The sequence below is a fragment of the Pinus tabuliformis genome, chromosome J (assembly GCF_031772625.1).
Source record: "Pinus tabuliformis cultivar Carrire ecotype Pingquan chromosome J, CPIR1, whole genome shotgun sequence".
Classification (NCBI taxonomy): Eukaryota; Viridiplantae; Streptophyta; class Pinopsida; order Pinales; family Pinaceae; genus Pinus; species Pinus tabuliformis.
The window spans coordinates 148,550,767-148,562,534 of record NC_142295.1 but is presented as its reverse complement, the minus strand read 5'-3'; the positions used below and the strand labels follow the sequence as shown (position 1 = coordinate 148,562,534).

The 11,768-nt window shown below is 37.0% G+C and overlaps 1 long non-coding RNA gene and 1 pseudogene across 1 annotated transcript; both read right to left on the bottom strand.

The window, feature by feature from the left end:
* Positions 1 to 9,104: 9,104 nt before the first annotated feature.
* On the bottom strand, positions 9,105 to 9,572 carry LOC149226071 (putative clathrin assembly protein At2g25430 pseudogene; annotated as a pseudogene).
* A 66-nt stretch (positions 9,573 to 9,638) lies between these two features.
* On the bottom strand, positions 9,639 to 10,792 carry LOC149226070 (uncharacterized). Its single transcript, XR_016247001.1, has 2 exons — positions 10,278 to 10,792; positions 9,639 to 9,825 (listed from the first exon to the last, which is right to left on the bottom strand). It is a non-coding gene; the product is annotated as an uncharacterized LOC149226070 (long non-coding RNA).
* Positions 10,793 to 11,768: the final 976 nt, after the last annotated feature.

Sequence of the window (11,768 nt, the reverse complement as noted above, 5' to 3'; positions counted from 1 at the left end):
ACAAACACACTTCTCAAGTAAATTTTGAAATATATAAATGAATTCTCTTAAAATATATTGGTAAATTTTCCTTTCATTTAAATTTTTTGAATCAAATTGTTTCCATATTCCAATATAAATTTGTATTTGAATTCAAACTTAATAAGTATGATAAAAAAATTTGTTTTAAATAAAAAATCTCCTTATCTGAATTCCAAATTTATAGTAATTATTAAAACAAACATTTACATATCTCCTAAATTTCTTTTAAAATATTAATATCTACTTTAAAAAATGATGAAACAAATTAAACACCCACATCCTCTGTTTGTAACAACCTGCAAAGAGACACCAGAGAAACAAGGCATAACTACTACTAACGGCTTATGTTTAGAAAAAAACAAGGCTTCTATGGAGGACACTAGAGAAACGACTTCCAGAGCCATCAAACTTTATTTACTTCTTAATGTATTTTTATATCGTAGATTATGGTAGCCAATTAATTTTTAAATCTGTGCAATATATTTTTTACTTTTTTGAAGTATGGGATATATACCATGTTGCAAATTTGAGCAATACTTGGCTCCTTTTATACATAGAATATGTCTGGTAAGGTATAACTCGGCTCCACCCACACATTGCTGCTGAATATTGTTAGTTTTTATACGTGAAGTACATTGAGAATGTCTTTAACTATCACATTCTCATTAATAATCTTTAACTATTTTATGATGAATAATAAATTGGAAATGTCTACATACTAGCATTTGCATCAGATGTTGCAAAGGAAACGCCGTAAGGCATAAATTTAAATGGTCATTGAAAAGAAGATAAAGCATAGATTTATCCCATGAATTAACTGTGAGCTTCCCTTGGCACTAAAAGTTGTAGGGAGGACAAAGGCAGGGTGTATTGATCCACTACAGTGGAAATGGACCGCTCAGAGACTGCCAAATGACCATAGCCTCGATGCTTGTCTAAGCTTGAGTTACGATGCACTGGGTAAGGAGACTATTCATTTGCAATTATTCTTTCTATACATGGCTGCAACATTTGCAGAACACCAAATTATTCATGCCAACCATGTGATTCCATTGTGGGTGGGAGAAGGGTTGTTGGCAAGAAAAGATCGCCATCAACTTAGCTACAACCCATCCGCACTGGGAGGGGTTTATCTCAACCTTTTGGCAGATCGTTGTTTGATTGAACCCATCGTGAGAAACATTGATGGGTGCGTAGTCTTCTGTAGGATACACAACCTCTTGCGCGATTTGGGAATCCATGTTGCCGAGGCCGAAGAAACTTTATTTTGCCGTGTGGGTCAGGATTTGAGCATGTTTAATGAAAATGAACGTTTCGGATGTAGTTGGATTTTGTTGAGTAGTAACAAACTGAGTTCGCTCCCTGAGTCAATGAGAGTTCCAGAACTATGTTTATTTTTAGTAGATGGTAACAAATGTTTAACAAAAATTCCAAAAAGGGTTATTGGGAATATGGTCTCTCTTAAGGTTCTGGATTTGAGTGGGACGTCAGTGCAGTCATTACCAGAGAGTGTGGGGTGTTTGAAACAACTAAGATGCCTCTTTTTATCAGGTATGCCCATCAACTTTCTATCTGCATCTCTTACAAATCTTGGAAACCTAGAGATCCTTGATCTGAGTCGCTCTAGAATCACGGAATTATTGTTCGACCTTCATAATTTGAAATCTTTAAGGCATCTAGCCATGGATAAATGTGGTCATTTGCAGTATCTACCTTGCAGCATCTCAAGGCTCACCTCTTTGCAAGGTTTGACAATGTATGGATGCACCAATCTATGGGAAGGCACATTAGGGAATATGATTGAAATGAACACTGGCCAACTTAAAGCAACTCACCAAGCTCCATTTGACAAACAATGAGAGCGTTACCAGGGAAGGCACATTAGGGAATATGATTGAAATGAACACCCTCATGTTAGAGCTCGCAAAGGTGAGATCTCTGCCGAGTGACATGAATAATATGTCAAAGTTGAGAAAACTATATATGGAGTGTCGTGACTTGGTTAGAATGGAACTAGTCTTATATTATACAAGTGTAATATGTTGGAAGAACTTTCACATCTGCATAAGCTCAACAATCTGCGGCGATTAGAAATGATTGAATGCTCTAAATTAAAGAAGTTTCCTCAGCTCAATAATCTGCAACGATTAGAAATAATTGAATGCTCTAGATTAAAGAAGTTTCCTCAGGAATTCGGTGACAAGGAGGCATTTTCTTTATTGAAGATATTTTCAATTGTTGGGTTGCATGAATTATAAGAGTTGGCAATCGTAAAGGAAGGAGAAATGCCAGTACTTGACATATTCATCATAGTAAAATGCTCAGCATTGAAGTTATTTCCAAAGAGTTATTTCGATTTGAAAACACTTCAAATAAGAAAAATCTATGGTTGCAGTTCCCTGAAAATGGAAGATTTAAGAGAACTTAGGGAATCCAATAAAATGATAGAGGTGAAGACTATGTCTGTAGAAGACACTAGAGACTCAAGAAATAGGTACTCTCAATTAATGACGGAAATGAAAAGTTGGCTCCACAGAGAATTTTGGAGCAATAATGATGTGTTCCTTTTCTTAAGAAGTATTTATACACTTGAATGAGTTAACTGTGAGCATTCTATATATGGTGAGTTCTAGGAAGGGTAGTCCATTAAAATTGACCAATATAGACCAATCAATACTCAAAATACGTAATACTCATAAGAAAAACATATATTCCTCTATTATGTATATTTATTTACTATGTGGTTTTGAGTGCCGTTGTTGGAAAATATAATCATTAAATTAAAAGATATATTCATCCATTATGTATATTTATTTACTATGTGGTTTTTTGAAAGACTTTCATCTCATTTTGTTACAATTTCCTTGTAAACTTTAAAATCAACCTATCAATCCAGTACATGGTTGGTGTATATATTATTTGTTAGCATGTGAAAGATATATATGTCTTAGCATAACAATCAAATTTGTACTAGTTTACTTTTAAGATCTGAATTGTGATGGCTAAAAATGTTTAAAAAGCTTATATGTAGTGAACAGTGGTTTGAACAATATTAGCTACATTCAACAAAATTTACAAGCATAATTTCATGTCATTTTGTTACAATTGCCCTGTACACTTTAAAATCAACTCCTCTTCCAGGAGCAATGGAAAATCCAACATGTAAATATCACCATGTGAATCCTAATCTTGGGATTGGCAGGTCTAGCAGCAAAATTCTGCTCTGTGAGCAGAAGAGGAGTGCTTCCAAATTCGATGTCTAGTCACTCAATTTCAAAAACCTTTTGTGGGGCAAGTGACATAGAGATAATCCTTAAGGGAAACGTTTTTTTAGGTATACATCCAAGATTTTATTTGGATAAATTTTCATTCTAGGGCTGATGCATCTTCATTTCAAGATGGAGATGGGTTGACAACAATGTGCCTTTCAGGATGTGAAAGGTCTGTACGACCTGAATGCTGCACAAACTCTGCAGGTGACAAGAATGTGCCATGGCACACACAAACTATACTAACTTCATCTCTGCTATAGTTGTACAAGAATCCACTGATTGTTTTCCCATTTGGGCCTGGTCCACTAGTTGAAACACAGGGCATTTTGGGTAATGAGGATTGAGTTAGAGGCATTTTATCTTTAGAAATATTTGGATTACCTGTTTTGTCTATTGTAGCATTTGAAGTAGATACTTGTTGGGAGGACTTGGTCAAAGACGAGGCTTCTGTGAGTTGTCTTTCATGTGTGGTTGTTGTCGTTGAAGTTGCTAGTGCAGATTGAGCTGTAACAGAAGGTTCCTTTTCAAGAGCAGCATCAGTGGATTTAGGAGGCTCTAGTTGACTAGAAGCACTCAATTCTGATGAACCCACAGTTTGTTCCTGCATATTGCTCAGAGAAGAAACCCTATTCAAAGGTTTTGACGCAGAAGATGTGATTGACTCTTAGTATCATCGCTACTGGTCCCTGTGAAAATAAAAGGATATTTGGTCAGCCCAAATGTTGATTAAAATCAAACTAAATGTTTCTTCCAACTATATCAATCAAATTAGTAACCCAAAGTAATTCATAGAATATGAACAGTGACAATTTACTTGCCAGAAATGTATGTTACTTCAAAAGGGTGTCATTGTTTTAGTGGCTAAATGAAAACAATATAAAGTGTATCTCCTAGTTTTTGGAACGTGTCATATTCCACTGGACATCCAAATCAGAGTTCAATACCAGTAAACAAATCTTTGAATGGGGTTCTAGCACCATGTCAAATGGATCCAAAATGAAAAGAAGAGCAAATGTAGCATTTCTGAGAATTAAACAACCCTTCGTACTAGGAACAAGGCCATCAGATTCAAAGTAGGATAATCTAAGCACTTGCAGCAGCATTTTTTCTCTAGAGCAGTGCTTCCCTACATCTTAACTACGTTGTGCATGCAATAATATGCAAGTGTGTTCCATAAAGAAAAACATACTATAAATGAGACTCCTAAGCAATGCCATACAAGGTTTCATTCATCAAGTAGTCATATTCCACTGGACATCCAAATCAGGTTTAAATACCAGTAAACAAATCTTTAAATGGGGTTCTAGCACCATGCCAAATGGATGCAAAACGAAAAGAAGAGCAAGGATTGAGTTGGAGGCATTTTATCTTCAGAAATATTTGGATTACTTGTTTTGTCTGTTGTAGCATTTGAAGTAGATACTTGTCGGGAGTTCTTGGTGAAAGACGAGGCTTCTGTGAGTTGTCTTTCATGTGTGGTTGTTGTCGTTGAAGTTGCTAGTGCAGATTGAGCTGTAACAAAAGGTGCCTTTTTAAGAGTAGCATCAGTGGATTTAGGAGGCTCTAGTTGACTAGAAGCACTCAATTCTAACGAACCCACAGTTTGTTCCTGCATATTGCTCAGAGAAAAAACCCTATTCAAAGGTTTTGATGCAAAAGCTGTGATTGACTCTTAGTATCGTTGCTACTTGTCCCTGTGAAAATAAAAGGATATCTGGTCAGCCCAAATGCTGATTAAAATCAAACTAAATGTTACCTCCAACTATATCAATCAAATTAGAAACCCAAAGTAATTCATAGTCTATAGAATATGAACAGTGACAATTGACTTGCCAGAAATGTATGTTACTTCAAAAGGGTGCCACTGTTTTAGTGGCTAAATGCAAACAATATAAAGTGTATCTCCCAGTTTTTGGAACGTGTCATATTCCACTAGACAACCAAATCAGGGTTCAATACTAGTGAAAAAATATTTGAATGGGGTTTTAGCACCATGCCAAATGGATCCAAAATGAAAAGAAGAGCAAATGTAGCATTTCTGAGAATTAAACAACCCTTCGTACTAGGAACAAAGCCATGAGATTCAAAGCAGGATAATGTAAGCACTTGCAGCAACATTTTTTTTGTAGAGGTGCTTCCCTACATCTTAACTATGTCTCTGAGCCTATTGTGCACGCAATAATATGCAAGTGTGTTCCAGAAATAAAAACATACTATAAATGAGACTCCTAAGCAATGTCATACAAGGTTTCATTCATCAAGTAGTCATATTCCACTGGACATCCAAATCAGGGTTCAATACCAGTAAACAAATCTTTGAATGGGATTCTAGCACCATGCCAAATGGATCCAAAACAATGTCATACAAGGTTTCATTCATCAAGTAGTCATATTCCGCTGGAAATCCAAATCAGGGTTCAATACCAGTAAACAAATCTTTGAATGGGGTTCTAGCACCATGCCAAATGGATCCAAAATGAAAAGAAGAGCAAATGTAGCATACAGATCACAAACTTTTCCAGCTCCTGAACCCTCAGTTCAAACTTTAACAGCAAGTCCATCTGCAGTGCAAAGCTTATTTGTAGGAGTTCCACCTTGTGATTCAATACAAGAAGGTTGCCAACAATAAAGCGGTTGGATTTCTTAGCAGACCACCAGTCCAGGTTCTTAGCGTTTTCGGTGTTCAATATGCTACTTATGATTTCTTGAAAGTGCACTACCTAATTTATCCAGATTGAAGGCGTTGTTATAATTAAGGGTTGATTTCTACCAAATAAGCAGCTTGTCCTTCTATGTAGACCATGGTGGTAGTTATCCAGGCTGTACATGTTTCCAGAAATGAAGAATATACTTCATTTTTGTAGCATAGATGGTTGCATGTCTATCATACTCGATAAGTTCACATCATATAGCAACCATGGCACTCACTAGAGCAGCGTAGAAATGAGCAACAACACAAGTTCATTTTGACAAATCAATTGATCTGTCATACAAAGGCCGCAGAGATGGATAAAGAATGTGTCAACAAAAGATAAATGTGGCACAGATTTGTATCCTTTCCAAATTCTACTCTGACAAATCACCATGTCATGCTAAACAAATGTAAAGTTACTCCTCACAGTTGGAACAATGATAAAGCAAATATATAAATATATAATAAAAACTGCATACTATTACTTGAACAGTAGATATACATACAACAACTAGCAAACTGTAAAGGTTTTCCAAGGACAAAAACCATCCTCTATCAAAGGGATAGTATCTGGGAACACAACCAAGTGACAAAAAAATTCATTAGAACCACATGCTTTACTACAATCCTGAAATAAATTACTAGAATCCTGAACTAACATAACATAGATAGTTAGTCTAGAAAAAGACATAACATAGATAAAAATCAATTTTCAATACCACTGGAAGATGCCCCTGAAGCATGGGAAGATTGCATAGGACCTGTCATCGGCGGGGCTTGTGAGTCTGCAACCCAACTCGACGGTGTTCTAGAGACAGGTATTTGAAAAAGAGGAAATGGGTGAGTAGCCACAGGTTGGAAAACAATGCAGCTACTCCCTTTTGAGTTTTTGGTGTGTTCACATGGATGTCAATGTGTGCTTTTATGCGATTGAGGAGGATACTAGATCTTGATCATCACAACTCTAAAAATATGGTGAAGAAAAGTTGTCAATATGGTCAATGGAATTTTTAATATCAACGTTCTTTGTCACATGGTAACTGGTATTGTAGGCTTATTTCGCGCTCTGCTTTGGACATTCTTTTCTGTCTACTATATCTTTCCCTGGCTTGGGTTAGCCATTTCTCTTTGCTCTGATTTTTTTTATTTTTTTGAGGGTTTGCTCTGTTCTTCTTTGCCATTTCTCTTCCTTTATGCAAATTAATTCCATGCATCTCAAATTAAATTTGAATCTCATATAGGACCTTTTCCTTCATTATTCATCTTTTCCATTTCTTTCATGAGAAGAATATACTTCATTTTTGCAGCATAGATGGTTGCAAGTCTATCATACTCGGTAAGTTCACATCATATAGAAACCATGGCACTCACTACAGCAGTATAGAAATGAGCAACAACACAAGTTCATTTTGACAAATCAATTGATCTGTCATACAAAGGCCGCAGAGATGGAAAAAGAATGTGTCAACAAAAGATAATGTGGCACAGAGTTGTATCCTTTCCAAATTCTACTCTGAAAAATCACCACATCATGACAAACAAATGTTAAGTTACCGCCCGTAGTTGGAACAATGATAAAGCAAATATATAAATATATAATAAAAACTGCATACTATTACTTGAACAGTAGATATACATACAACAGCTAGCAAACTGTAAAGGTTTTCCAAGGACAAAAACTATCCTCTATCAAAGGGATAGTATCTGGGAACAGAACGAAGTGACAAAAAAATTCATTAGAACCACATGTTTTACTACAATCCTGAAATAAATTACTAGAATCCTGAACTAAAGAATACAATGTCACAATTTTTCTTGCATACTGTAACGCTCTCAGATAGTTAGTCTAGAAAACGACATAACATAGATAAGAATCAATTTTCAATACCTCTGGAAGATGCCCTTGAAGCATGGGAAGATTGCATAGGACCTGTCATCGGTGGGGCTTGTGAGTCTGCAACCCAACTCGGCGATGTTCCAGAGACAGGTATTTGAAAAAGAGGAAATGGGCGAGTAGCCACTGGTTGGAAAACAACGCAGCTACTCCCTTTTGAGTTTTTGGTGTGTTTACATGGATGTCAGAGTATGTGTGTTTTTATGCGATAGAGAAGGATACTAGATCTTGATCATCACCTGTTGCAAACAACTCTAAAAATATGGTGAAGCAAAGTTGTCCATATGGTCAATGGAATTTTTAATTCTTTAATATCAGCGTTCTCTGTCACATGGTAACTGGTATTGTAGACTTATTTTGCACTCTTCTTTGGACATTCTTTTTCTGTCAACTATATTTTTTCCTGGCTTGGGTTAGTCATTACTCTTTGCTCTGATTTTTTTATTTTTTTTGAGGGTTTGCTCTGTTCTTCTCTACCATTTCTCTTCCTTTATGCAAATTAATTCCATGCATCTCAAATTAAATTTGAATCTTATATAGGACCTTTTCCTTCATTATTCATCTTTGCCATTTCTTTCACGATTGAGATATGACTGAGTGAATGAGAAATTTGCAGTGCTGAAACAAGAAAAATGGGTCAACCATAGAGTGGGTAATCATCATCATTTGGAGTGGGTACCCCACAATTCTGCTATCAGGTGTGTATCTCAATCGCAAATCCCTTCCTCTTCTGCAATGCTATTTTGCTGGAAACGAAACAATCTTACAGATCACAGACTTTTCCAGCTCCTGAACCCTCAGTTCAAACTTTAACAGCAAGTCCATCTGCAGTGCAAAGCTTATTTGTAAGAGTTCCACCTTGTGATTTAATACAAGAAGTCTACCAACAATAAAGCAGTTGGATTTCTCGGCAGACCACCAGTCCAGGTTCTTGGCGTTTTAGGTGTTCAATATGCTACTTATGATTTCTTGAAAATGCACTACCTAATTTATCCAGATTGAAGGCGTTGCTATAATTAAGGGTTGATTTCTGCCAAATAAGCAGCTTGTCCTTCTATGTAGACCATGGTGGTAGTTATCTAGGCTGTACATGTTTTCAGAAATGAAGAATATACTTCATTTTTGCAGCATAGATGGTTGCAAGTCTATCATAATCGGTAAGTTCACATCATATAGCAACCATGGCACTCACTACAGCAGTGTAGAAATGTGCAACAACACGAGTTCATTTTGACAAATCAACTGATCTTTCATTGAGATACAGGGCATATGTGCGTACAAATGCGGAATAGTCCCAAGCATTTGAGTGTGAATCATCTCTAAAATCAGACAGATTGAGCAGGCGTGCACCACGCCTCATTCCCTGAAGAACTTCCCGCTCAAAACTTGGATCACTGTCCTGAAATAGCCTATGAATGAGCATCAGCGCCTTCATTGCCACTATCCAATTGTGTGTTTTGCTGATCCTCTTGGACAGACTGTGGACACAAGCACTAACATAACCCCTGGAATAAGAGGTGAGGTGCAAAATTTCATACACATATTTTTCATCTATAGGTACTTCATCATGACTTGTTGCCTTTACAATGGCAACATCCAGATCCGGCGCATTGTTGCTTGCAACCTTTGCTATACTAATACTCATCTGGTCCTTCACGGCACCGAGAGCTTTCCTTAGCTTACTTGGAGCCATTCGCAAATCTCAAAAGCACAATTAACCTTAACAAAGGTTTGATCTCAAAAAAGGCAATTCAAGCTCTGAAAAAACCAAATTTCTACCAACGGGACCTAATCTCCCTACTGCACTTTTCACGGTCTAAATTCCCCAAATAATGACAAAATGTATGGCTAACGGCAAACTTGCCGATTTCACCGCCCTGGAACACCACCAGCCAAATCTCTCCACGAGAAGCGATGCCGGGGACCTCAAAGACACGGATTAAACCCTGTTATAAAAGCAACCGACGTCAAAGGCCACAAATTACCGGCGAATATCCTCCAAAGCTGGGGTTTCAGCTCAATTAGGTATATCAATTGCAAAATTTCAAAAAAATCCAAACCTACGTAACCCAAATAACAGCTAAATCAGAGAAGATATCCAAAACATATGAGAAAGATGACAATATCCTCGCTTGAAATTAAAGCAAACAAAATCTCTGCAAGATTTTAAAAATGCAACAAAATCCATTATCAAAAAGCAGAACACGGATCTCCAATAAAAAAGATAAAATTTCACTAAATAATCCTATACATCGCACATCTATAAATACAAGAGTACAGCTTCCATCTCGAAAATGAAGATCGAATCGCCGGATCTAAGATTTGAGCAAAATTTTCCTCCAAAACATAAATCAAGCCACCTGACTTTCAAAAACTTTACAGAATCTCTCAAAAATACCTGGACAGCGGCCGATATAAATGGATCCTTTGACGCCAGTTCGAATCCTCCTCTCGCCAATCTCCAGCAAAGCTATAAACCATTGAGAAAATCCTCTTCTTCAAATATGAATCCACATTATATTGTCGTAGAGGAAGAACTTTGATTGAACATTTTAAAAGCCATGGACGGAGACGGCCGACCTACAGAGCACAAAATCCATCCATCTTACCAATGAAAAATGCTTGGATCCACTACCGCGACAAATTTGCTGGAATTTGATGGATTTTGGAATGCAAAATAAAATTTGATGATTTTTGGAATCCTCTTCTGCATTATTTCATAGTCTGAGATTGACGGTGAGCTCCTACTTGAAGATGCCCCTGAAGCATGGGCAGATTGCATAGGCCCTGTCATCGGCAGGGCTTGTGAGTTTGCAACCCAACTCGGCGGTGTTCCAGAGACAGGTATTTGAAAAAGAAGAAATGGGAAGTGCTTTCCTCGGTGTTGGAAGTCCTTGAATTGCAGAACAACCCCAGGACCTGCAAGCATGAAAAGAAATAGAGAATTACCAGATTAAAGAAAACAAGAAAACAAAAGAATGTTCAGATACCTAATGTGTAAATCGCTACAAGACGGCTAACCCATCAACAAAAATTAAGCTTACTTGCACCCTGTGAAACTGGATTCTGGATGGTATTCGGTACCAGTAGTTGGCAGTAGCAGTGGATAGGCAAGACGCATAGACCGGTTCACTGCAACGTCGTGGCCAAGAGGCAATAACTGCCACCCAGGAGGCAACCCTAGCTGAGTTAGGGTTTTGCAGAGCGTTTTCACAGAGCATGGCATCGAACACCCTAGATGAGTTAGGGTTTTGCAGAGCTTTTTCACAGAGCTTGGCATCGAACAACTGAGTTATTTCTGTTAATGAAAAGGCTTAGGGTTAGATGCACCCAGCGGAGCCACCGAACCGAGAACCGAGTTGTTACAGGTAATGAACAGTCTTAGGGTTAGATGCACCCAGTGGAGCCACTGAACCGATTTAATTGCATTGATAGCATCTAACGGTGGAAAAACATTTAATCGTCTAACAATGCATCTAATGGTCAAGATTATGACAGAAAGGCAATTGGGGAGGTTGATTTCAGAGGGGAACGCCTTACGGCGTAAATAGCACAATGCGAATTAATAATTTTTATTATTTGTAATGAATAATTAAGACAATGAATTTTTAGGTAGAAGACATGGTTTTGTTATGGGCGAAATACATGAGGACTGATAAATCTGGAAAGTTCAATCACTTAGGTTAGGATTTCATGTGATAGATATTATTTATAGAAAATATATTAAGTTTTTTCATTTGGTAACTAGATGGGGAGTTGTCGAATTTTCTTGTCAATGGAAAACATTTTAAGCACTTTATTGCTTTAGGAAGAAGACTTTAAAAGGAAAATTTATAATGTATTATAGTTGATCAAGTTTCAGTTTTTTATACCTTTCTTATTCTTTTTC